Raw genomic sequence first — 27,978 nt, 5'->3', positions numbered from 1 at the left:
GTGAATTACGTTATTCTAAATTATTGTGCTGTCAGGGGGAAGGGCTAAAAAGAACTGTCAGTAAAAGAGAGGTAGACTGTGGTTCTCAGGCATTATATTGGTGTTGCATATGCAAAAGCACCTTTGCTAGGGCTATGGGTGACACTGTACAACTCTGAATGTTCTTGAACTATTGCTGTTGTGGTAGGTAATAAGGGTAGAAACAAGGCTCTTCTGGGGTGAGGGAAATTTACTTCATTGCCTTTCCCAAAAGTTACTGCTTTTGGAAGTGGAGCTTTGTGGAGCCAGAGCTTTGCTTTATTCTTTGATAATAGTATCAATTTAAAAAAAGTCACGTCCAAGCATAAAAAAAATGCCTAGTTCTTGGACAGTGTAACTGGTAGCAGAAGCACATTGCTAGGACTCCATCTCTAAAACATACCTTCTGTGGCTTGCATATAAATCCCATGGCATGGGAAAGCAGAAAACTGAAGAAAGTGTCAGACTGCATTTATTTTAATTTTTTCCTCCGTACAATTAATGTGAGTTAATGGAAGGAGTGACTGCCCTGGCATCCCCTTCCAACTGCAGATTTCTTACTCCCAAAGGTCTCTCTGGAACATGAGGGAGCAATGCTGCAGGAGCTGGTAAAAGCCACTAATTAGAACTGTAATTAACAGATAAGGATACGTGAGGAATCTTCTCCTCATATGGGATTCCAATACAGCATTTCAGCTATAGTTTCTGTCAGTGTTAGGTCCAGCATTAGCCTCCTCGGATTTTGCCTAGAAGCAGAACAAATGTTCTCTGTAGAATTAACAGTAAAGCATTTTATGTGCAGCTGCATGGAAGCTTTAAGGCAATTGGCTGATTAGACTCACCTCTGTCTGCTGCAGCTAATTCTGTTGTTGGAGGAAATGAAAGTTCAGGGATCATACGGTAGAGCTATGCGATGAAGGGCTTTTGAAAGCAGGGAAGTTTGACTTTCGGGGAGAATAAGGTTTGTAACAGGAGAAGAGCCTGAGTGAAAGTTCAAGGAAAGAAATTCTGGGTAGTTTGATGTCATTTAGGGGAGGTAGCCTGTTTCTTCAGCAGCTCCCAAGCCCTTGAACAAAGTTTTAAGGGTATGAAGGCTCTCGTTCCAGCCCAAAAGAACTGGTAGCAGGAGGGCTGCACACTCTGAAATATGAGCAATACCTTGACAAGGTGCAACTCCTAGCAAGATGCAATACCTAGATTTGAGTATAATTTTGGGAGGAGGAGATTGTGATTCTTAACTGGATGGTAGACAGTTCACTGACAAATTCAGGTACGAAATAATAACATGCTGCAGGGGAAAAAAATAAAATAAATGAGGCCGTATGCTGCATAAGCGTTGGCTAAAGTGCTTCCACTGTAGGAAGAGAAAATTGAAGTGGTAATTAACTTAATCCATTACTAAAATGTGTCATTCGTGTTTTCATACATTGCTTTCTTCTTTTCAGCATCCCCCAAAATGCCAATATTGGTAAGTTTAAAAAGGTGATGAAATATTCACACAGTATCTGTATATTCCTAATGCTTCAAAATATTCACCTGACTGATACACTAGTTAATTTAGTCAACACAACAATCAAAGTTTAATGAATGCAGCATTTGTGTGATGTTTGGGATAGCTTGGCTAAAAGTTGCCTTGGGAATCAATAATGATGCTTCCCCTTTGAGTACCAAAAAGCCAAAGGATTTGCACTGGACATGCTTGTGATGCTCAAAGCAAGACTGCAGCCTAACAGGGTTGGAGGAGGGGAACTCCAAAAAGATTAATTGAATGGCAAGAAACATTTCTTTCTGCGATTATGGCAAAGATTCTGTAAACTGTTCTGTATGCTATTGGTTTGCCTTGGTGAGGGCTTGTTAAGCACTAAGGCAGGGTTTGGCAGTGCTCCTGCAATTCATCAAGCAGCGCACCAGGTGGGAGACTGTAACCAGCACAGGGTAGCTATCAGCTGAGATAAGCAATAGAGCCCAAAATGCCTCATTTTCAGCAGTGAACTAATCCTAGTAATATCTGTTACAGAAGTGCTGTCTTGAATTTTTTTCTTCTTATTGTTTAGTGGGAAAAAACCCCTGGCTTTGTAGTCTTTCCTAGTGATCGTTCAAATATGCAATAAAACCAGTAGTGGGCTGAGCCTAATTTGTTCCAGTTCACAACTGCAGCCCTTATAGATTCAGAGAGTAACTTTCTTCTTATTTTGAGACCTCTGGTGATAACATTACATCTTTCCTTACTGCTGTCTAAAGGTTTGGATCCGTGCTTTGCTGGCCATGGAACAATATAGTCTTTCCAAGCTGTGAGGGAGGTTTTGTTCTGTTGCATAAGGGTTTTTTTTGATGAAAAAGAAAACTCTTTGTATGTTTTGTGGAGGCATGCTGCTGCCAGTGCCTTGATGAACGTTTGCAAATATGAGAGAATTGATAGGTTAAATATTGTAATGCTAAGAGCCTCTCTCTGTTACAGTTTAAACTTTTACTTACAACCTTAATTAAGAGGCAAAGCTAAAAGTTCCACAACCTAATACTTCTAAAATGGGTGTGCTGGAGTCTGAACCGAAGCTCTGCTTCTTCAGTAACTAAACAAAGGTACTTATTGGACTAAAAATACTGTGTTGTACATCAGGAAGTCAAGTTATATCAGCTTAATATTAAATTATGTTCTTTCATATATATCATTATCTCCTACCATAAGCTGTGCAGCTGTTCATGAAATCTGCACCCAGTCTATAGTTTGCGACATATCTTGAACAGATATTTTATGAAAAAAGCCACCGTGTCTAACCTTGTAGTCATCAATTTAGAATTTCTTACATTTACCTGTTAATAAATGTATACCTTCCTTTATATATGCATTCCAGCAGTGTCATGTGTATGTTCTAACAATTACCCACATTTAATGCTCCTTCGTGACCTTTATCATGTAAGGAGCAATGAAAATGCACTTGGGACTTGTACATGTCATGGTCGAGTTTAATCTTTCATGATTGAAGGAAGCTGAGCATGGAAGATAGAAAATAGTGCAGTAATTGCTTCTTATTCTGGAAAATACTGTTCAGATTGTATGTGCTGGAAATACCATCATTTAGTGCTTTATAGAGGACTATCTTCAGCCACATAATTGGAGGTACTGAGGTTCTTCCCTCACAAGAAGATGATCACAGTCCTCGAATTAGTAGCAATGCTCCTTGGGTTACTGTATGCTTCCGATTTTTCCAACTTATATGTGCACTGTTTTTTAAAGTTAAAATGTTGTCCTTCTGGTAGATTATTGGATGCAGCTCCCTGTTAATGGAATTACTCTTGGCTGAGAACTAGAGAGAAAATGACTGATGAAGATCTGCTAAATTTTCTAAAAAACCTTAGATACATGACTTTAAGCTGCACAGTTGGTTCCATACTGAAAACAGTATCTTCGGAAGCTTAAATGAAGATTAGATGTATTCAGGTATCCCATGTGAATATGAGAGAACCATTTTTTCCTAGGATGCTAAATCGAACAGGTTTTGAAAATTATACCATTCTTTGCCTGAAGACTGGTTACTCTGAAAAGAATACTTAGAGACTATTTGGAATTCTTGCTCACTGACTGTGAATCATGGCATTTTCTACCAGTAGTCTCATGTTTCCATCTCTCCAAGAGCTCTAAGGAAAAAGAAAGGCAACATTCATCTGGAGAAATTGCTTTCCCCCCTCTCTGTGTATTAACTTCACTAGTTAGAAATTATTTAAGAGTTTATTAGTATTCAAAGTTCTTCACTATTCAAAGATTTGTTTCTGTTTGCTTTTGGCTTCATTTATAGTAGAAGAATAGTGGAAAGCTCATTTTTAGGGATTACGCTTCCTTGTTCTCCCTGACATGTCATAATTGCATAAGGCTTGAGACAGATTTTCCTCCTTCTGTTCTTTGGATGGGATCCGCAGCAATATAACTGATAAAGAAATGGCATTGACTCTGGCTGTGGAATTAGAGGGACAATTCTTATGAGAAGAAATGGTCATTTATTCAGGGGATGAGCCAGTACCAACTGCAGTGATGTATTTTTCTACATAGGTAAATGAACTGTGAAGTAAAGGTTCATTAAGCAAAGAATATCAAGTATGCAGAAAACTGTAAAAGTTATCAAATACAATGTAGACGAGCAGGAACTGAAAGGACTTAGAAAAGTGACGGCATCATAGAACTGATAGATTTTCAAAAACAAATATTTGAGCTTTAAAAATAGTTTTTATTGCATTTCTTAAGTCTCCAAGTATTTCTTAGTAACCTCTTACCTATTATAATTGCTTAGTTGCACTGAAATTGTTGCAAGGTTGGCAAGTTTCCAGGGTAGCATCAGCCTGGTTCCCAGAGCGAGACAGACACCTTTATATTGTTGAGACTTGGGCATTTCAATGGGACCTGCGAGGAAGGGTAATAACTAGTGGGAATAAGGATGGTGGAATTTGGCCCTAAATTAATGCCTGTTGTAGCCTTGAGGGTCTGTGTATACTGCCAGCCTAAGCTATTGCTTCTAAGGGCCTGTTTTGTATATTGCTTACAAAGATTTATTTTAAACAAATCCCTGATAGTCATTGTAAATCAGTGCTTTAACTTTTAATTATTGTCTAGGCAGCTGGTTTTCTGAATTATATTCAACGTCACAAGTATTTTTTTTTTTTCCTTCTGAATTCCAAAAAGTTGCTTTCAAATACAAGGTGTCTCAGGTTCACTTTATCTGAGAAATAAGAAATCTGAGAGGATGTAAGATAATTTAGCTGATGGGCATGGTTAATGGTTGGACTCGATGATCTTGAAGGTCTTTTCCAACCTAAATGATTCTATGATTCTATGTTTCAGTGAGAGGGTGTCAGAGAGAGACTAAGATAAGAGAATGAAGTAATTCAAGTTACGTATGGACTGATACATTGACTTCAGATTATGAGCCACAATTTCTTCTTAATTTAATTTTTAACAGTGTTTTTTCTTCTCAACACGTTTTGCAGGCAAAAAAAAAAAGGAATGTGGTAGTGCTTTTACTCTGTAATATTAATTTGGGTCAATTAGTATGAGTTTTTAGTATAGAAATCTGCATATTAAAAAAGTGAAAAGGCTGGGGTTTACATGTTTTTTCCTTAACAAATCCTTTAAATTCTCCTCTGGTTATTACAAACTAGACTTGCAGTTAAGGTTTAAAGTTAGCTAACAGCTTTTTTAGAAGATGGGTAGGGTTTGGGGTCTAACACAGACATTAATGAAAACATAGATTAATTGTTGAAGGTGTACTTTTACTGATCCAGTACACCATTTTTTTTCTTTCTCTTTTTAAAAATTGAGCTAGGCTCAGCTAATAGAAACTGTTAAAGTACAAAATTTAACGTAAGAGAAACATTCCTTCCTAGGATAAAAATGAGGATTATGATTTATCACTTTTAGCATACTATAATAGTATCTTGAAACAATCTGTATTTGGAGTTATGTGAGATAACCTTACAAGCATTCTGGAATCACACGGTGACAGTCCAGTGAGCCCAAATGGTCATTGCAGGCAAAATGGCAGGTTGAATGGAATGAATGAGATTGTGTATTTGATACACTTCATATTCAAAAGCTCTATGCACACTGTGGCATACAAAACTTAGCTATGGGCAAATAGGGAACATACCTTATATGCATAGCAAGGAGTTTATTGTTAATCTAATACAAGAATGATTACTAATCCAGATCTACTTATAGAAAAAGAATAAAGAAAATAAAAGAATGCAGTTTCAGGAAAATGTCCTAATAATGAAACAGTTGCAACTGTTGCATGCTCCTTAGTACTGACACTCTTCTCTCCAGTGTGTTATCCTTGCCCTTGCATGGCTTCCATGAATCACAAGACTGGGTGCTCACCTTCCTCAAGAAAGGGGAGGGTGTTACATGAGCCATCTGCAGCCCCCCCCCCCCTCCTCTTCAATAAGAGGAGAATTTTGACTTTGGGGGTTTCCTCTACCCTGCTCCTGGGTCCAATAAGTTAACTAATGAGAGTCATTCACTTTTTCTTTCTTTGTGGGTTCCCAATTTCACCTTATGCCCAATTCTTTATATATGCATATGTACTCCTTGTTCACATTATTATCCATAAGCCAGTTCCATGGTCACATTCCTTTTGTGACAGTAATTAACTATTCATGATTATATCCCTGGGGCTTCTAGTATCATCCTCTGCCTTTATTTGAAGGCCTCTGCCATCATTTCATAACTGCCAATAATTTTGAGAGCAGTTTTGGATATCTTATGAGTGACCTGGGGATACTTAATCGTAGCTTGATGTTAAATTTAGGGTATGGCCATAGCATTTGGCATATGGTTCTTTCCTTTACAGTTTGGTACTGATCCTGCCTTCTAGAGGCTATTTAATTTTTAACTCTGTCTTTTCTTTACTGAAATGAAATAAGTAATTCTCTCACATCCGAAACCAGCCCAAACAATAAATCTAAAACTACTGGTATAATACTTGAATCAAATAGTGCAGAACAGCTGCAAAACTCCCTTATAATTGGTCCTGGTGATTGTCTTTCCTGGAGACTATCTACTTCATACATAAAACATGCATGCATATATCTCCATTGCTACCACAAGGTCTTGGCAGGTCTGTTTTTCTGTATATCAAATTAATGGTCTGAGATTTCTTTTATAACAGTTAGTTCAGTAATTTCTGAATTTTCTTTTATCTTTTTATCTGTAATTTTTGTTCCCAATAATTTATTGAAATAATGTTCATATTCAAAACTTTGGATGTACTGCCACAACAACAGAAGCAAGTATTGAGCAGCTCGTGTTACCTTCTGTTGAATTCCATGTTTACGCAAAATAATGCAGCAGAAACTTCGAGTAGTTGGCAGTAATCAGATATCTACAACACAATGAAATAATGTTTTAATAAATGGAATCTTTCCTTAATTCAAGACAGCAAGTCAGTTCTTAATGTTTGCTTCTTCTAAGCTAATATGTCGGATTGTGGTGTAAAATTTTTAACTGGTATCTTTCTTACAACATGAGGAAAAAGTTAGAGAAAACAGCAAACCGGAGAAAATATTTATAAACTTTCATGTGTAAAAGGAGCTGTCATATATAAAATGCCTCATGTTTTTATAAAATGAAATGTCTACTTGGAAAAGCATTAATTTAAGAAATACAGTGGAGTATAAAAAATACTCTTAACATTGGGGGTTGGGTTTAGAAAACACTTGTGTGCCCATCACACTGCAGACACTGTTATAGAGCTGTACTCTCAGGATTCTCTGAACTGCTGAGAGAGAGAATCATACTCATTTTAAATCCAGAGTTAAAAAAGCTTACTTCAATAAGATACTGAGTTGTGTCAGTAACTGATGAAACTTTAAACAAGATATACTGGAATGGTACGATACGGTCTAACCTCAAATCTGTCCCTGTAATTTTTATTTCTTGCATCTGTAAGGAGGGCAGAGATGTGTTAGATCAGTGGATCCACTTTGCCCCTGCCTGGGTACATGGTTTTATTTAAAATGTGTTCCAAGATTTTTCAGTAGCTGTAATCAAAGTCCCACATCACTTACACAAAGCTTCTGAAGTGGATGCCATGGAAGCTTTGGCCCTTCTGGTCAGTATATTCTAGTGAGTATTGAAGAGAAATTCATTTGAATAAGGTAATCAAATTCATGCTGATCATGATATGATCAGAGATATATTTTTCCAGATGAAAACTGAAATCTGTAGTTCTGCATGGCTCTAAAATGAATCATATTCTATGTATTGATGTAACTGTCTTGCATAAAAATATTCATTATGAGAAGTAGTAAACAATTGTAGTCGTGGTTTTACTAGAAGATAAGAGAATGTAACAGGTACAGCAACACTTAGAAAACTGATGAGTTGTGTATAAGAACATTTATCCCTCCTCCCAGTAGTGCTTTCCATTAAGAAATAAATCAAGTACCAGAATTCCCCTTTCGAAGCCCCAGTTAACTTTGCATTTCTTTGATTGGATGTCCCTAACTATACAGTTTATAGAGTGGCAGGAAAGCCATTAGAATGGTTGGTTGTTTTCTTGTTGGCTAATGATGCTGTTCTTCCTTTTCCTGAAAGTGCATTTTTAAATCCCTACATATTCTTATTCCTCCAATCTGGCCTGCTGAATGGCAATCACAGCTAATATCTCCCTTCAGCAAACCATACCTCCGTTTTTAACTTTACCTCTGGAACAAATAGTCAATTTAAGTTTGTACTAAATGTGAGTTTTGGATTGGGTTGTACAGTACTCTCCTAATGTGAAAGCTATGACTTTATAGCAGTCTTCATAAAGCATACCTCCATAACTCATCACATGTTCTCCTTTCTCTACATTCCAGGTATACATATTCTATAAATCACTTTACCTTTTATAGTCTCTATACATCTCAAAATAAATTGAAACCTAAAATTGAAGTGCAAAAGTAATTTATTCCTGAAAAAATCCAATTGGTATTTATTATGTTAGCCACTTGGTGCTTCCCCTTTCTTTCCAGCACTCACTGTTTACACTGCCGTCCTCCTTGGTCTATTCTTCCAGCTTAATATTTATGTGTCATTATTAAAGAAAACAGTCATCTTTCAGATGCTTTCCATAGCACCATCTATGCTCGGAATCTGGAGGAAAACTTAAAGGAGTATAGTAGGTAATATACCTACTGCTCACGCACAGTATCTTAAGTTCCACATATTAAGAAATTGTTCAGATTTTCTTCATACAATCAAGGTCACCATAGGTACTTTATTTTCCACATATCCTGGTTGGAAAGATATGCTTGTGTGTTTTCATTATTTAGTATCAGATGGAAAGATACTTCATTTTGATATTTCCACTGCTTGCAGGCTGGGTAAGGACCTTGTCTCCAGTAATTGGGATTTTTCTGTTTAGAAGTCCACTGAAGGAAGGGGCCATACTGCAACTGTAACCATGTGTTGTGCTCTGCCTTACTAAGTTAAACTCTTCTGGGTGGCAGCTGGCCCGTTTTCTATGGTCTGCCTCTTATATGCTTCCCTCTATTCAACTGAGAACAACAGTCTTCTGCAAGTGGTTAGTCGTGATCTGACAGACTTGATCAGCTGGATCCTCTCATGAATCACAATCGTTTTCACGTGGTTACATTTTGTGATTATCTCATTCTTAATGTGGTCATGCCAATATACCACAAGCAGCTTGTTTCCAAGAGTAGCAGATTTTTGCCAAAGGCCTTCTTTTGAGAATCAGGGTTGATGTTACATATATCATGATCAAACCCATGGAAAATGTGCATAGCTTGAAAAGCCTGAGCATTTTGTGTCCCATAAAAGTTCATACCAGCTTCAGATCATTCAGACTGATTTGCATAACAGCTGTATTTCTCATGATCTATGTGGGAGCAATTTTCTGCCCCTCAAAATGCAAACTCTTATTCTTTTTGTTTAGGAGATCAGCGTGTCAGTGAAAATCAGGGGCCCCTATGCAGTGTGCACTTGCTGCAGGACTGTTGGGCCCTGGGACGTCGTACTCCACACTCTCAAGGTTGATGAGGAGGGTGTTGAGTGATGTTGACTCTCCCTCACTGCTGGTAGTTGCTGTTCTGCAGTACTTATTAGCTCACTGTTGACTGGGATTTCACCTCTTCGTAATTGCTTTTCAGCAGGGTTAGTCATCTGGAAAGCCCATAGTGTATCCTAGCCCAATGTTTTTCTGAAATCAGGCTCATCCTCAGGCACCAGTTGCAGAAGTCATCAGAAAACCTTCTTGTCAACCTTGGAGTTGTCTGTGGTTAGCCTCAGGCATGGGATTTATTACAATGTCTTTCTGTCTCTTCAGAAAGCAGAATAGAAATTTTCTCTTTCTGCATTTTGAATCTTCCCAAGAATAACAAAATTTTGGCTCAGGCAAGATATTTCTGAAGTCCTCATAATACCTTTTGGGATATTATCATCAGAATCAACTTCCTCACTTACTGGTGATCTTTATAGGTATCACTGCATAGTATATGCCTATATCAGTCTGTTCAGATCCACTACTCCCTATGCTAGGCCCTGCTGATACACCATCAGCTTCCAGTCTTAATTTCTTTAGCTTCTGATCAAAGGCACTCTGCCTTTTCCACTGAGATGTCACCATTTTTGCTACCCTGTCTAAGCTAGGTTGTAGTTTTTTGGGTTTACATCACTACTTCGGCTTTTGGTCCACCATCCGGCTTTGCCATATTTATTGTCTACTCCACAAGATTCTTCCTCTTTTTTGAAAGTATCAGGATGTATTTTTCTTTTAGTACAGCATCTGAGAGAGTCCTTCTGACTGATCTCCCCTTTTACTCTAAATGTGTTTCTCAGTTTGGAGACTCCCAGGAATTTCCTGGTGCTGCAGGAGTCTTCCGTCAGCTACTTCATAGCTGCTGGTCCCGTCTCCATGTCACTGGCTGAAAAGGTCCTCTTTCCTTTGGCTTTCTGCTTTGAACTAATCAGCAGAATAAGTCTTCTGTCATCTGTGCTTCCTAGCTGCCCTCTTGCAGTACCCAGTACAAATGAAACAACCCATTTTTAAAGCTCATGTAATCTACTATTTCAGGAGATCAAACTTAACCATTCACGTCATATTTCTTTTTTACTTCAGGCTATTCCAGGACATTGGTTCTGGCTGGACTTCTCAGCAGCTCAAGTAGAATTGCTCAAATGAAGCCTGGGTATTGCAGGTGACAACTGATGAACTACATGCTTTGTGAAGACTCTGACACTGAAGTGCTGCAATTCCAGCTAATCTAACAGGACAACATCTATTGTGTTTTTGCGGATATGATAACGAATTTGAGGGTGTTCCTTGGTCTTTTGATCTGGGCTGGAAGTTCATACGGAGTATCTGGAGAATATGGGATCCTGCAAATGGTGCCATTCATGTGTCACATAGCTTTCCAGTGCTGTACCTGAATTTGTCTAACTTTGTTTCAAATTTTTTAGCAACCATTGGACCGCTGAAAATTTCACCAGCTGCTCACCTTTAGCTGGAGATGAAGCACATCTTTTTTCAGTAATTTTCCCTTAGAGCCATGAATGCTAGTCACTAATAAGTGAGGAGAACCGAAACAGATGCCAGAAAATTAAAATCAATTGATTTTATGCATAACATTAACAAGGCATTTTATCTTGGTGACAAACAGTACTATCTTAAGTAAGCATTCATTTGACCTAGTGGCTTTGATATCAGTTGCTATTAATATCCATGTAGCGCTCATTAACAAGCCTGGAGCTTTCAGGGGTTTAGCTGAATGGTAAGTAAAACTAGATGTGAAAATAAACTGACCTGTAAGCAATCTTTTTTTTTTAGGAAACAAACCAAACAAAAAAACAAAAGGAAAATATATTAAAGCTGGTCCAACAGAATGCAGGAGATTAATAACTGTGGGCATTTAATGAATACTGTCTTATAAATAGAAAATAGATATTAATGATGAAGAGTTTCTAAAATTAGAATTTGTCTCAGATGAGATATTTAGAATAAGTTTACGAAAGTCATGTTATGTGGCCATAGGAACAAATCAAACAGTAAATGGCCAACAAGCATAAATGTATAATTAATGCTGTGCATCAAAATGAACTGTACCAAAGCAGCTTTCATTTTCCCAGAAAAAAGAAGGAAGCTCTCTAAAAGCAACTAATTTGCAGTACAGGGCTGATGAAGTAACATTTGCAAATGTTTCTACTCTGTTGGAAGGCTGAAAGGATACTTATAAATTCCCCTGGATTACAAAGTAGGAATTGAAATCATTTCACTGCCTTCCCCCATTTCACCAGCTGCATACCTAACATGACATAAGCCCATAAGCTCTCTGAACTTCTTCCTCTAAAAGTTACGGCAAAACTCTTTGTTTGATGGGTCCATATATCAGATTCACAGCTGTATCAGAAGTCTGAGTCAGTATTTATTTACATAATAGGACAGTTCTTTCTTCTTCTTTTAATATCTCTAGTTCAACCTATAATTTTTTTTAAAACTGCAGTAACCTTCAATAACTGGATCAACACCAGTGTATGTCAGGTAAACCTACTGTTCAACAGGTTTCTTCGTTTTCATTCTTTAGCTTATTATTAGCTTATTATTGTGCTAGCTGGACAAGGAAAGTTTTAATTATTGATGCTGTGATCAAATCTGATGGTGCCAGGAAAAGCTAGAGCTTTATTTCTGTTATTTATGGCGTTCTATATGCAAGTAACTCGGCTGTCAGATAAGGAATCTGTATTAGGGCTCATTGGAGATCTTTGCAAGTGAACAGAAGCATTGATTTTTTTTTGTTTGGTTTGGTTGGTTGGGTTTTTTTTGAGGGAATAGCATTAGGGAGGTTGAGATCCAACTATTGATTCACAGCCTAATTCTTTTAATGTATTACCAGTCTATGGAGAACTTGAAATTAAACAGAGCTGTTCAAACTTTTATTTAATGAACAGTAAAACAATATGGCATAAAAAGAAATGTGATTAACCTGGTACCTAATAATGTTGATGGCATGGTCCTTTCAAAGTAAGTCACAGACTTCCTTTACTCTGACCAGGGCAGGATTTTTCTGCTTGAAACAGAAAAAATTTCAATGTTCTTAAAACCAGATTTGATCCAGCTCCATCACAAGTCAACGTTTGTCAAATTCTGTTTAATCCAATTCCTATTTTGTAGCCACTATTACACTAAAATGGCCATTTTAGTGCTCCTTTAGAGTATTACATGAGTAGCCATTGACATTGGTGGACCGAGATTTCTCCTCTGATGTTTCTCACCAGATAGTAGCTCTCCGAACAAACTCTCTGTTATGATATGAAATATTAAACATCAGGGAGGCAGGATTGCTGACAGCACTGTAATATTGAAGACATCTGTCTGATTCATAAATTTATTATATTTGGTTTCACAAGAGCCAGGGAATGTCAGATCATACAAGAATCAATTTAGACTGGAAAAGTTCAGCACAGTTTTAACTCGAGGGCATCATTATTTACATCACTCGGTGACATAAATACGATATCTGATCACATCTTTGCTTTGAAGAAGCTGCATATGTTGGTTCTTCTTTGCAGAGTACATCTCCAGAGACATACAAACTGAACCCTGCAGAATTTGCTTGAATTATCAGTTCCTCTTTATGTTTAGATTAGAATAATTTTCAGAGTATTTCTGTGGTCTCTGCTTACGTTTCTGTGGTATTCATGTACGCGTGTCAGTTATAGTGGAAGTTTGCCAGTTTCAGACAGTTGAAAAATATCTGTATCTCTTTTCATACCTTAATCTGACAGGTGTTCCTACCTTCATTTGAAAGAAACAGCAGAAGCATAAGACAAATCAGTGTCTGTTTAACTCATTACTGAGTGTCTTGGGCTTCCTTGTAGAAAAAACTGTGTAATAAATCCTTTTTGGACCTCATTTTTTGTAAGAGCAACACTATTTTCCTCTTCAATGACCATCATCATGTCATTGTGTTGCATCTCATCATACAACTATCTCAAAATAACAAAAAAATATTTCTGTAGGCCTGCTGACTGAGGGTAGTTTAAGTACTTGTGTGATATTTTATAGGCAGGGCTACATGCTTGGAAAGTGATTGGTTCTAGACAAACTTAGGTATGTTTTCATTTTAAAGGATATAGTAAACAATTGTAGAGCTCATAGAATAGATGACAAAGATAACAGTGGGAGTGCAGAGCGTAGACATTTTAAAAAAATAAAGGAATTGAAAACTTACTGGATAATTACAGGTCAGAATATTTCCAAAATGTACTTTTTTGACAATACTGACATTGGAATTGGTAGTTTTTTCCTATTTTTCTGTGGACAGTGGGGAAGAGGAAGAAGGGGAAGAGGCAAGGACGATTCCTGTATTCTAGTGCAAAGATCTGGGCTCTTAACAGTGCTTTTATGCCAACCTAACGCTTTCATCATGAGGAAAAATATATGGAATCTATTTTTAACAAAGAAATGGAGGTCTTCGATCTGGGGTTTTGTTATGATTTCAGAGAAAGCTTTCTAAAAGCTCTTTCTAGTCAGGATGGAAGAATTTTAAAATTACCATAAAGTGGATCTGTCATCCTTCAATCTGCTTTAGGAGTCACTTTGAGAAAGAGAAGTACTCCGGGAGATTCGTTACTTTACATTCTAGCAGATATCCTGAGAAAATCCATCTGATAACAGGAGCTGGAAGAAGCTTGTACAGCTAATTTGTAGCCAGTGTAAATACCCCCAGGTGAAACAATGCTCTGGTTTAGGAAGAACGGTTGACAGTCCCTTTTTAGTAATCACTCACTAGCGGTGTAGCCACATTTCTTTTCAATGGCTTACTTCCTACATCTGGAAATAGCTTCTCTTCCTCAGCAGTTTGTTGTTTAATGAGATACAAATACCCCTCTGAAATGCTTTCATTATGATAAAATTCTTTTAAATTGCATGATTTTTCATGATGTTTTACATTAGGTTTGTGTGTCCTTTAGAGCTCTGGGGGTGAATCAATGTCATGTGATAAGAAAGACTGATGTCATCACCACTGCTGCCTAGACTACTGCAGAATCTGCACAGTGAGCAGAAGAGGAGTTTCAGGAAGGTAGAAAGCACAGTTTCACTGTTAAGGCAGTAGAAAGCTGCCCCAGAGAAAAGGACTCTCTCTATATACTATATCAGCCTATGCTACAGCATTCATGTGTAATCTAAAAAAGTAATCTGAGCTGTAATTTTCAGAATTTCTCAACTGCATGCTATTGACTTCTCAGGTGGCCACCTTTAAAGTCAGGGTTATACTTTTGGGAAGCACCAAGCAGAGAATGCATCAGATGGACAGTACACCCCAGATACTGGGGCAGTACTGTAAAATATACTCATTAATGACCTGGATGATGAGACAGAATGCCCCCTTGGCAAGCTTGCAGAAGGTACAGAACGGGGAAGACTGGGTGTGCTGCCATTCTGGGGGACCACAACAGGATGGAGAAATGGGTTGACAGAAACCTCATAAAGTCCCACAAAAGGAAATATATTTACAAACAAGTGAAGTCTTATGAAGTTGAGTAAACAAATCAGTAAAGGACAGTGTGAAAAACACTGTGAGTAGCCGGCAAACTGCTACCATTTCTCTCGGAAGGGAAATTCACTGCAACACTGGTGATTCCTTGAGACCTGTCTGAAAGTTGCACTGCAGTATGTATGCTTGCTTTTCATTTCCCAGGTTTTAGATCACACCTTAGCATTCCACACCTATAGCCTTTGTGTCCTATCTTTTCGGGTACGTGTATGAATAATGGTCTTCATTTGATTTCTTTTTATATTTCATTAGTTATTATTTTGTCAAGATGGACTGGAAAGTTTCACTTTTGAGAGTTCTAATACCAATGGCAATAATCATATGTGAAACACCTGAGAAGGGGCTATAGTGATAAGAAGAGACAGTTGCACTTCCCCTCTCTCATAATACTCTTTAAATCTAGACTAGTGACCTCCAGAAGAGGCAGATGGCAGAGGGGTTGCAAGGACTTCTTCCACTGAGTAGTTTTAAAGAACTTATCAAAAAGCACTCCTTGGATATCAGCTCCTTCTAGATTGTTTTCATCTAGAAGTAAAATACTAGTGAGTCAGCAAGAAAAAAAAATCTTCTACATAATCTAAAATCTTTATATTTTTCAGATCTGCTTCTGGGCAAATAGTCCCATAATACTGGAGGAAAATTAATAGAAAATGGCCTATTAGTGTCTTTATTTATAGTTCAAGACTCAACAACTCAGTGATTTATATTTTCAATTTAATCACACCAACTGATGTAAGAAATGACTGGGAACGCAGGTATGACCTTGCTCAAGCAGACTATATAAAATTCAATGTAGCAAAGCTTGTATATTGAAAATTGTGCAGTAATAAAATGGTTTTTGCATTGTGTAGCTTGCTAGCTATGTCAATACAAGATAATGGTTTAGGCAAATTACACGACTAAAGAATTAGAAATGTAACTGCAAAAAGGAAACATAATATTGGGTTTGTGGCAAGAGCTGATTTTATATGATAAAACTAATTTGTAATTTGATCTTTAAAGCAGAATGCAAAAAGAGTACCAAAGCACTTGAAATGCAAGGTCTATTATAGAATAAAGGAAGTGTGAAGACAAAGAAATAGTCTGACAGCAGCCTAGACAAGGGCAAAGGAACTCTTACTGGGCATAGCTAAACATTGTATTCTTAAGAAAATAATTTGGTTATTTGAAATAAGGAGCTGATGAAGTTCATGGGAGGGAGAACGAGAAATAGTTTAAGAATGCAAAGTTCGGGTTTAGAAATTTCATTTAATTGACTGTATTTTTGTTCACTTAAATCTTCCTTAATATACTCAGGCAGGAGAGGAAAGTTACTGAACTAGTGGAAGGAGAGAAATTCAGCTTAGAAAATACAGTTCCTTATAGAGTTCCCAGAATCCGTGTGCTTATGCTGAAAAGAGAAACAGAGGAGTGTGAGTGACTTCATGCAGTAACGCAGGTCAGGAAAGTGGGCCCAGAGAATACCCTCCTTGGAACAAACTTCCTGTCTCATGTGGAACATGTGCATAGTCTTCTGTAGGGAAATGAGGCTTTGTTCGGCCTGTGCCCTCCACCACATTAGTACAAACCAACTCTGAGCTGAAGTCATGTAAATGAGTGCTTTAGATACAGCCTTACGATAAGCAAGGTTCAGAGCAGGCTTACGTCCAGCTGCCTTGGAGCCCAAGCAGGTTGTTCTTGTTTGCAGAATACTGCATGGATGTACCCCTGTATTGCAAAGATGTTAGGTGTTTCCATTGCCATTTCCTTTATTTCTCTTTTTCCATCCATGTATAGCCTCCAAAAGTATTAAGGAGAATGGCTTGGAGTGACGTTGTAGCTTATTCTAGTGATCGTGAAGACTGATAAAGTAGGTGGGGAGCAGGTTCTGATCAGCTGGTCTATTGAATTATGTTCTCTCTTGGTGAAAGTGTAGCTGCTTTTCAGACCCAGCTTGTTGGCCCAGGATGTCTATATGAGGCTTTTGTCTCTTTAACTCTTGATGAAAGGTCTTCTGGTAGGACATTAAGGATGTTGCATTAAGTAGAACCAAGTAAAACCTGCTCATTCCCTGGAACACGTGAGGTGTATAGTCATATCCAAATAACTAACTGAAAGGAAATTCTCTAAGTAACCAAATGTTTCCACTGATCTTGGGTACCCTATTAGAAAATGACCTCAGGGATCAAACAAATGCTGATTGCAATGGTTCAAGGTATTTCTCACTAGCAACAGTGATTTTTTGTCAATCTCCTCCTCATTTATGCCTCCATGTTGGGAGGAAGAGGACCTAAGCCATTCAGTGCAAATATCTTTCATACAAGTTAGATGTATTTTTTCCAAAGGCTAATTCCTCTCCTGGTACAGCTCCTCATAAAAATATAAATTCATTAATTTGTTAAAATACCCTAATGGCCTGGCACAAGTGCAAGAGGGTGTGATTATTTCTGAGTTATTAAGGGAAGGATCATTTAGATGCAGAAGTTCACATTGCTTCATTGAAAGACTGTGTAAAACGGTTGTTGAAATAGGTTTTTGGTCTATTAGGCTCCTCGCTAATCTTTTGGGGGAACTCATTAACATGCTTGAACGATAAAAGGCATAAGGATAGCTTTCATCAAGTGAAAATTGTTAGTTGTGCATATCATGCATGAGATGCATTATAAGTTACATTTATGATGTGAGAAACCTCGTAATAGCATCTGATACACTGCATAAATCATTGCATTCTTGGGACATGATAAATGCAGAGAAATTTAATTCTGGGACAGTTCTTAAGAGAAATCAACGGATTGTATAAAAATTCGCCCTTGTACTATTTTTTAGCTTTCTGCTTCTGAAGTATGAAAGATGTACTCCCTCCCCTTTTCCCACACTACAGATCTTTAAGTACAGGGCTTGAGTGGAGAGCAGCAATGCTGAAATGCTTTGGCCTGTGTCCTTTGAGTCAGGTAGAAATAGTTAATCACATGTCAGAAGCAAGCTTTGGGCTATGATTAATCCCACATGTTGAGAATTACCTTTCAAGAAATTGTTTAAGAGAGGGCATGAGTCTTTTGGAAAGAAAATGAGACAGCTTGCCAGAGAAGAATATTTTAAACATCCTGGTTGTTGAATAGATACCTGGTGAGAGAACTCAGCTGAATACGTTTGAAGGAATTATTATTCAGCAAATGAAAACCTTTCAGATGACTGTTATCCCAGTTTGAAGTCCGATAATGTATCTTGGAAAGTTGAAGAGCACTTGGGAGTGTTAAAAGTGGCAGGGAATATGGGACGTCACAAATTTCTGTTCAAGCATATTTTTCTATATTTACCATATTTCACTTGTACTTTTATAATGAGCTGACAATTTTATCAGATTTTTGCTTGACAGCATTTCTTTTGAATTAAATTGCTAAGGAGAAACCTCTAATAGCAGAGTTCTCAATTTTTTTTTTTATGCAGGCAAGTATGCCTACAAACCCAGGGCCTGCTCTTAGAGCCTTTATTTACAGTTCTTGTCAATCTAATGAGTAGTCCATGTGTAAGTTCAGCCATGAAATGTCTGTAGAAGGCATGCAGGAAGAGATCTACACAAGCTGCAGAAAAATATTTAAGAGATTTAATGAAATACATGAGTTTGATAAAACTGTGCAATGTGCTTGACTCATCTGCTTGGACAGAAGTACTCCACGTGTTTATTCAAGGACTTGCAATTGCTTAAACCTCTTTCATCTCAAAGATAAAACTGCTAATAATACTTATTAGCAGCATCCCCTGCAATTGAAAGTTCAACGCATAATTCTCATCTGATCTAGTATGTTCATTGATACAGAGAGATTATGTTACATTGTGGATTTACGTTGCCAACATTTAGAAAGAGAGAGGCAACATATAAAAGGAAATGCTTTGCTGCTGAAATAAGTAGGGAAGGCATGCTTCCTAAGTTAGAGTCTAAAGGGAATTTTTTGCCTTTAAATATAAATTTCCCCAGTGTCAGGAAATTCCTTTTTTTTCATACGAAGAATAATTTTGGTGACTATCGATAACAGTGCTCTGAAGATAGATCAAATGAAAGCGGGGAGTTAGGTTGTTTTATCCGCTTGGGGATGATGTTACAAACAGGTACAAAGATCTTAATCCCTAGTGAAAAGGCCACAGAGCAAGTAGGATAGTTCAGGAGGGAAGAAGCTTGGGCAGAGTTTCCAGTGGTTTTGGTAGTTCTGAAGCTTTTTCTCATGGGCAAAGCTTACAGAGTAGTTTATTTGAAAGTATTTGTTATGGTTACAGATTGTACTGTGCTGGTTAACACACTTTGGTCCCACATCTTCCTCAAGACTGTGGGATAGTTTTGTTCATTGTTCCATTCAGCGAAGGGGAGATGATGTTTCTTAATTGCTTGTGATGCAATCAACAGGCATCTTTTGCTTATGTCATGGATAAAACTAAAGAAATAAAAATTTACCTATTTTCTCAGCGTGGCAATAACCAAAATTGTTCTGAGCTTGCTTTATAAATGGTGCTGGTTTGATTTTTTTTTTTTTTTTTTTTTTTTTTAAATTACTTTACAACAGTTCTTTTTTCCGTTGTCCACTATTTCTGGCCCGCCAGGGCGTGTTTGAAATCAGTGTGTAAGTAAGATACAGTTGTTAATAATGAAACTTATGCACCTTTTACTACTGATAGTATAAAGCTTGCACAGAGGAAACATGAATCACATGCTGCCTTCCTCTTTTAGCAATAGCAAGGTCAAAACTACACTATAGCCTTTGAACTCTTGAAGTCCATCAAACTGTTTATGGTTTTACATTCCCCAAATAGAAAAGAGGCAAGCAGCAGGGAAGTGCAAGACGACCTCCATCTTCAGTTCAGCACAAGTGTAATTTACGGTCTCCTTTAGCAACTATTTCAAAAATAGCAAACCACATATTTAATTATGTCAGAAAAAATAGCCTTGGTTCAGCATTTCACTTTGTAGATGGAAGAGGACAGATATGGAAATACCATATATGAAACCCTTAAGAGTCTATTTACAGTACCTTCTTTCGACAACTCCTACCACTTTTACCCTTGTTTATTTGCTATATCAGCTCACATCTCATTGCTGATTTTCGCTTTATCATGTTGCTCTAAAAACTCCCTAGCTTTATATCTCTCAATAGTTTGAAACAGAAGCAAACATGCTAAATTGAGGTAACGTGTTGCAGTTCAGAAAAATGAGAGTATTGCCCTAATTTCATGCTCTTTAGTCTCTTTTATATTACTAACTCTCAGAAATATTTTAATAGCCAAGGGGACCAAGTCTTTTGATCTCAAATTCATAAAGTTCCATTTATTCCAAGAATGGCAAATAGACCAAGGAAGACTGTGAATGGACATAGGACTATTAGAGAAGGTGAAATGCAAGTTCCAATCCATCAATAAAATAGAGCAAATTGATATGAACATTAAAAGAAATTATAGATACATTAGTAACAAAAGCTGCACTATTAAAATTAATTTGAGAAACTGTAAAGATTGGTCCCTGCTTCATATTGATCACTGGATGCATTCCATTACAATGTACAAAACTAGAAGAATTTATACTCACCAGTGTAATAAGGTAAAGCCTTAACATCTGAGCGCAGTGAATAAATGCTTTAATGAAAATGAATAATAAGCAAGTCTTTCTTTGGTGTGTTGCATATTTTATGTTGTCAGAGTTTTAGATGTGCTTAAGATACTCAGATATTTATTCAAAGAGAGGCAGTCCTTGCCCAAAGAGTGTATTTGACTGGGTAGAGGAGAAAAAGAATGCTTTTGTTGTGTAAGTTCACTGGTGAGAAGTATGTCCTAGTTCTGACAGAAGTGGTACATTTCAGAACCCTATAGCATTATATGGGTTTTTTTTTAATTTAAAATTTACACTAGGAGCTAGAACAACAAAAATATTTTGAAACAAAGAACCCAAATGGTCAAAACAAAGCAAAATCTGTGTTATCGAAAAAAAAAGAAATTGTCTTTTATTATTGTTGAATTCAATTTAATTTATAGACATTTATATTCTTTTGTCTGACTGGAAAGTGTTACCTCAGAAGAGGCTGAGAGCTGGAAGCAAAGCAAGAGCAAGCAATGGCTGGAAGTGATGGGCCCAATACAGAAAATGCTAAATCCTTGAGTTGAACAATGAGGAGACTATTAGATGGCAATGTCTTTTCTTAGGGCAAGATTCATAATCTCAAGTGAAAAACAAAGATTCAGAGGTAATACTTAAGAAGTACAAGTTAAAAAAGGCCACAAAAAAAAAAAAAAAAAAAGGTGTAGAGGCAGTTGCTGGCTATAGCTGAAGAGTTTTTGACAGAGAAGCTGTAGCAAGGCAGTTTCTCTAGCAGTTTCACTGTCCCGAAGACTGATCTTGTATGTGCTGGAAGTGGCAGGGAAAGATTACAATTTAAGTGAGGTAATTGGTTTTTTTCTTTAATCCTTTTTCTGTGTGCTTTGTATCTTTTGGGGGAATAAATAATGCTTTACTGTTTGCTGGTTTTGGGCTGCAGTAATCCAGTGTTGTGACAGGATCCTGGGGAAAAGCTCTGGTAAAATCAAGTGCTTCAGTGTTAACCACTGAAGATTTAGGGATGCAGAGTCCCTGTTGAAGACAGCAAGTGACAGCAAGTAGTTCCAGGTGGGGGGGGAGGGGGGGAGGGGGGAGAGAGAGAGAGAGAGAGAGAGAGAGAGAGAGAGAGAGAGAGAGAGAGAGAGAGAGAGAGAGAAGGCCAATTTGTTTCCAAAAGGTTGTATCCAAGAGAAAAAATATGTATACAGCGCTGGTAGCAGAACATCAAAACATGTAGCTATAGATTTGATGTTGATATCATAACCTGTGCCATCAACGGCATTATTGCCTGGCTGCGAGATGGATCGTCAGACCCAGGAGTTTTATAGGTTACTACAGGTTAGGAAAATGCAGAAGACTACAGCGTATCTCCTTTAATATAAATTATAAAAGAGTACTGAGGTTTTCTGTGGAATATATGATGATGAAATGTGACAGTGTGTTTGGGGGGGGGCTCTTTCTTGTTTTTAGAGCTCTGTAGGACAACAGCCATTTTGTTTTCTGAGTTTCTGAGGTGTTAATAAGACATAAATATTTTGTGCTACATGCCTTTGTTCTGTTTTCTTTAAGTTAAAAGAAATCACTGTAGACTGAAGATGGTTCCCCATTGCTTATGGCAATCACAGCTTGAAGAGAAACTTCTTAATACTCCTGTTGTTGTTGACATTTCTGTTCACAGTACTGAGCGGGGAAAAGAATATATACAAAAAACCAACTATAACCTCAAAAGTGCTTGCAGAGATTTTTGTTTTTTTTATTCTTGAATGCTCAAGCCAGTATTAGTTGGCTAAGACTTTGTCTGACAAGTGTCAGTGGAGTCATGGAGAACAATCGTCTATCTGGCTGTTTTTCTCTTGGTCTGAATTTCAGGTGTGAGTCTGGTTAGCTGGAGTATGGTTCCTGTATCCTGATACTAGCTTTTCTTAACCTGCCAGATTAGGAAGATCAAGCCTTGTTGAAGCCAGACACTTCCACTTGACTTTGGATATATTTCAGCTGAGCTCTGAGAGGCATTTGGAAAAATACACGTTCAATTTGAAAAAGCAGCTTCTTCTAACTTTTGTATAGAGCTCAATCTGACAAGCAGTGGCACTGTACATTTCTTGCCTTCAAAAATCCATGGGGAATGCTATAATTTTGTTTTTATATCTGTCTTGACGTAGGTATCTCCTAGTTTTGCCAGGGGAAATATATTTATTTCATGATTGATACCAAAGTTTCCTCGTGTGTTATCTGCCTGAGGCTGACATGGTATTATTCTTGGGCAGAGACCTACATGCTAAGGCTTGTAGGACTACTCTCTGGAGTTTCTTGACTTAGTGCCTGAAAATTGATTTGCCCTGTGGTATTAGCTGCCTCTCATAGCGTGTCAGCTTTGTCTTAAACACCAGAAAAGATCAGACCTAGGAGCAATAGCAGTAGTAAAAGCACTGCCTGTTACTGTTACCAGGGGCAACAGAGGGCCAAGACAGGGTCCTGTAACTTTCTTACTGTAAGGAACAATTAGAAGCAGCTACTCGTAAAGCTTTAATTAACTTTGCAAACTGAACAAAGTAGTCCCAACCTTCAGTGATTCCATGTAGATCCCTCTTAAAATCTGCTGGAGCTGTTGAAGATCTTGTTAAGTATCAAGTATTTGCTGAAACAGCAGACAAAAATGCCTGTGAGGTGTGGGCAGTCACCTAGGAGCAGGACTCATGCAGTTCAGGTTGGGCTTTTTGTCAGTATTTGTTCATGTATTCACAGTGAATAGAAGTCAGCCCTTCTCTGACAGACTGGAGCTGGCAAATCCGTGGCAGCATTCATCTAAGACCTAACTTAGGTTCCAGCTGGACAATTTTCCATATGCAGTTCTCGCTATTTTACAAAGTTGGTCCAGCGGCCTAAGTACTTCATAACTTCTCTCTGAGCACACTGTTACCATCATGTTAATATGCGGCAGACAGGTTTAATTTTTTACATTTATGCATTTTGACTGTTGAAAAAAATACCAATTTTAACTGTTCCCTTTAGTCATTGTTTAGTTATCGTCATTCCCCTTCCTCCTGAAAGAGCAATTAAGCTAAGCCTAACTGCTTTGGATTTGATGTGTCTAAGAGCAGACACATGGCCAGCTATTACAGCTCACTTGACACAGAGTAACTTTGTATGCTGGCCATTTTTTGGAGTTTCCCCTGCCAACAGGACAGTTCTAGGTCTTATTGCTCACTGAGCAATGAACAGCTCAGAGGAAGAAGAAAAATCCCCATTTGTGTTATGCAGCGGCTGACTGCTTCCCCAAACTCAAGATCACACACATGTTATAAGTGTGAGTGCAATCACTGAGACGTATAATCCATTTTTAATCTCTTACTCTTCTCCTGCAATGAATTGTCCTGCTTAATTTTATGTTGTATTAAAATATCCTGTTAATGAGTTTTAAATGTATTTAAATGTAGCCTTGTGATTTCATTAACTGTATCTTCTTCTTTGTATTATGAGAGAGTACTTGATCTGCCATGCCTATATACTCCATTGTTTTGGGTGGTTCTGGCATATCCTAAATTAATTAATCATTAATGTGAACTGCTCCAGTCTTAATTTTTGTTCACACAGGACTCTCCATTTCCCTAACAATGCTTGTTGTATTCCTCTTAGACTCCTGCTGTTTCTGCTCTTACAGTTTTGGAAGAATACTTCTGGTTTTATAATATCATTGTAATTATCTCTGTATTCTATTCTAGTCTCCAGCATTTGTCTGCATTCTGAATAGCTCTGCACATGCATCATTGATTTTGTAAGATTCTGTTACATTAATACAGCTCTGCAAGTAAACTATTTTGCTTCAGTTCTGCAGGGCAGTGGGTGTAGATCTGAATGCTGTCACAACACTGGTGATTGACTTCTGTATTTAGTCTCTGGTTTAGTCTCAAGTTTCCATAGTTACTTCATACATTATTTCATTGACTGGAATGGAAGCTGAACTGAGCCTTTTAATGGAATTATTAGTAAGGATAAAGTAGTTCATACAAGCAGCCTTGTTGAATCCATATTGTCTTGATTTATGATTAATAATCTGGGTTCAGTCATTTAGATGGATGTTTAAAAATATTTGGAGTTATTGACAAAGTTCTGACAAACGGTTCTCTACACTGATAGAGACTTCTGAAAATAATAAAATAGTAATTGGTCTAAAAATATGGTGGTTTTTAAACTCTTGAGTAAATAATATAAGAGGATCAGTAGAAATTGCAGCAAAGTATTCTGTATTTCTTTTTCTGTTTGTGGAGTGTGTGGTGGTTTGGGCCAAAATAATAGTATTATTTAAAGATTCATGGATTTAAAAAACCATTGACCATGTGACTTTATATGATAAATTCAGTGTAAATTATCTAAATTCTGAATATATTAGCATTATGACAGTCCTATGCCAATCTAATAGAAGACATGAAACAAGCACAGTAAAAATTGTTTTTAAAAAAAAAGTTAAAATATGAAAATCCCACTGTACTGAGGAGAATTGGGGAAGGCAGTAGTTTGTTATAATATATAAATAAATACGCAATGTGTTAAATATGTAAATAATAGTAATTATTTTGCTGCTGGATACTGCTTTCTTTGACTATTGGCTAAATTAACAAATTTTTGTTATAAGTCAGTTAATTAACATTTAGAATCAGTTGTTCTCTGCTTTTAAAGGCAGAGGTCAAGGAGGGCATGTAATACTGGTGTAGCTTTTGTTTGAACTCTTGACAGCTGAGAAACTCATTGCACTTCAGCCTGGTTGCCTAGTATTTTGTATTTGGTATTTCACAGCATCGCTTTTGAGCACCGATTGGTTTGCAGTCCTTTGGAGGAGGACATCCTCACAGAGGAAGAACAGCCACGAAGCATCTCTGTGTCACAGCCTGAGCTATGCCATTGCAGTTGTGTTTGCATGTCTGCAGCCAGATGCTATGGTGTGAATTTTCGTCTTTCTTTCACAGTATTTATGGCAGCTAACAGAAGTGTTGGGAAATGGGATGTCCTCTGTATAAAACCCTGTAACACACTGCTGGGGATAACGGATTTAGCTCCCAGACTTCTTTACCAGATGCCCACTCAACTTTGGAATCCTGTTTTCATTTCACCCCAGTGGTTTTGTCTGCAATTGGAAACACTATTATAAGTTACACTCCAGTGACATTGGAGAAAATAGGCTTTACTTGCAGCTTACTGTTCCCAAAACTCTTTGACTGTTTTCCCCTTCTTGTTACCTATTTCTGTCTTTCCCTGACAGCACACATGTACTGTTTTTCAGACAATTTTTCTTCCTTTTTTTTTAGTTATTAGTGCTAACTCTTGTTTTTCTCTTACAGTTTTTCTGCACCATGTTCTGTACCGCTTCATCAGCTGAATTCCATGGACAGCAAAAGAATATGTTCCTGTGCCCCCTATAACGTGGCCCCGGGCAGCAGAAAGGTTCATACATCCCATATGGAGCTTTATGACTTCAGGTGAGAAAGAAGTAATTGAAGCAGATGAATTTTAAAAGAGAACTGTTTATATGCAAATGTATTAGTGGAAGTCTGTGATTCAAATGTCTGTGGGCTAAATTATGGAAAAAGCGTTTCTCAGTTAAAAATTCATCATAAAGAACTTTACAATACATTATGAAATAAGAACTGGTAAAATAAATCTCAAACTACTCTAAAGCAGTTTGAAATATAACACTATATATTTTTTCCTTACTACTGTTGTTTCTAATTTTAATTATTTATTGATTTATATTATGAATTTTTTTTTTGTCTTCAGGTCAGTTGTTTTTAGTATCTCCCTCCTTAGCTTTTGCACCAGCTCTTCTAAGGTGTTCTTTTTAAATATCCTAAAACTCATAGGGTTATTGCCACGTTAAATTACCAAGAGTTTCTACTGGATTGGCAATGGATGCAGTGTTTTGACTGCTCTGGCAGAGAGGTTACTTTTCCAATTCACTCTTCTGGTCACGTGATTCAGACTGGATGCTATTGATAAGCTGAGATTACTATATTGCTGTAACGATGTATGTGGGCTCACTATTAAGTAAAGCCAACTTGAGCTTATTTTGCACAGTGGATATAATAATCATGAAAGATACCTATCTATCTTTCAAAAATGAAAGAATTTTAAATTAATACAGCCCAGCCAATGTGCTTCTGCACATTTCTTAAAGACTTGCATCTAAATGAAAAGGTACACAGCTAATGAGTTCAGTAATGATTCCTGACCTCCCTGGTTTGTTTCGGGGTTTTTTGTTTTGGTTTTGTTTTTTTTTTTAACCATCGAGCTTCATGTCTTGATTATTGTGCTGGTGTTTTCCACAGTGGTTTTGAAAAAAAATTAGGTTAAATCTTCAGCTGATTATGTTGCAAAGTTTTTTGTGGTTTTTTTTTTTAGATTTGTTTTTATCACTGCTTGAGAATTACCACAAAAAAATTTTAGACAACTTGACATCTTTTTTTTCTTTATATACTGTAACACTTGGAAATAGTATTGCACATGGGACAAGATTAGAATGATAACAAGAACGTAGTATAAAAAATTTTGATGGACTGCTTTTACCTTAAGATTTTGGTGAATCAGCATGTAGTATACAAATTATGTCATTTCCAAAGTAGTTCTTGTTCTGAGCAGTCTGTCTTACCCTTCTCCAGAGTTCTTGTCATTGGTTTGAAAAGATGGGAATCTGTATCTGCTCCAGTATCCACATACTGTCTCTGTATGTGTATGTATATGTCTGTATGGTTTACCTGTTTTAGTTAAATCTGCACCATTTTGGTCTCATTATACTCAAATCTGCTTCACAGCTTTACCCAAAGTCATGTTTGTGTAGACTAGCTGTAGAGTTGTTTCTCCCACATGTGTCGGTCAAAAGATTCCCCAGTACTGAGGAGCTCTTAGCTGATTTGTGGTTAGCAGATATTTTGCAAAATGCACTTATTTCTTCAACTGTTGTCTGTAAGCCTTTCTTTGTGGGGACATCATGAAACCATATGAATTTTGGGGCAAAGACTGCACAAGGGAAGTTCTTGACTAACTTTCAAGAAGACACTGTGACACAATTAAATGGTAAAAGACTGCAATTTAAGAAAAGAAGCACAAAATGTACGTATCGTATTTGTAGATATCACAGCAGCTTGGTTTTGGTCCGTTCTGCATTCTGATTCAGTTCAGGTAGAACCTGGAAGACTGGTAGACTAGAAATGCTTATAAGAAAGTTGGAAATTGATAGAAATAGTAATGACTTTAAAGGATGACTCTAATAAATGCTTATCGCAAATATAGAACATCTTTGAATACTCTTCTCAATTATAAAGCATTCAAACTTACCTGGTTACTTTCCAGTAAAAGTCCAACTGGAAGAATGA

At 37.3% G+C, this 27,978-nt stretch overlaps 1 long non-coding RNA gene across 1 annotated transcript in view; it reads left to right on the top strand.

Moving 5' to 3' along the window:
* Positions 1–27,978, top strand: part of LOC115348102 — a 262,022-nt gene that overhangs the window by 24,142 nt on the left and 209,902 nt on the right. The window contains exon 3 of the long non-coding RNA XR_005933549.1: positions 25,951–26,088. This is a non-coding gene — a long non-coding RNA (uncharacterized LOC115348102). The remainder of the gene's footprint in view (positions 1–25,950; positions 26,089–27,978) is intronic.

Source organism: Aquila chrysaetos, chromosome 11 (genome assembly GCF_900496995.4).
Source record: "Aquila chrysaetos chrysaetos chromosome 11, bAquChr1.4, whole genome shotgun sequence".
In the NCBI taxonomy this organism is placed as follows: Eukaryota; Metazoa; Chordata; class Aves; order Accipitriformes; family Accipitridae; genus Aquila; species Aquila chrysaetos.
This window is presented reverse-complemented; position numbering and strand designations above follow the sequence as displayed.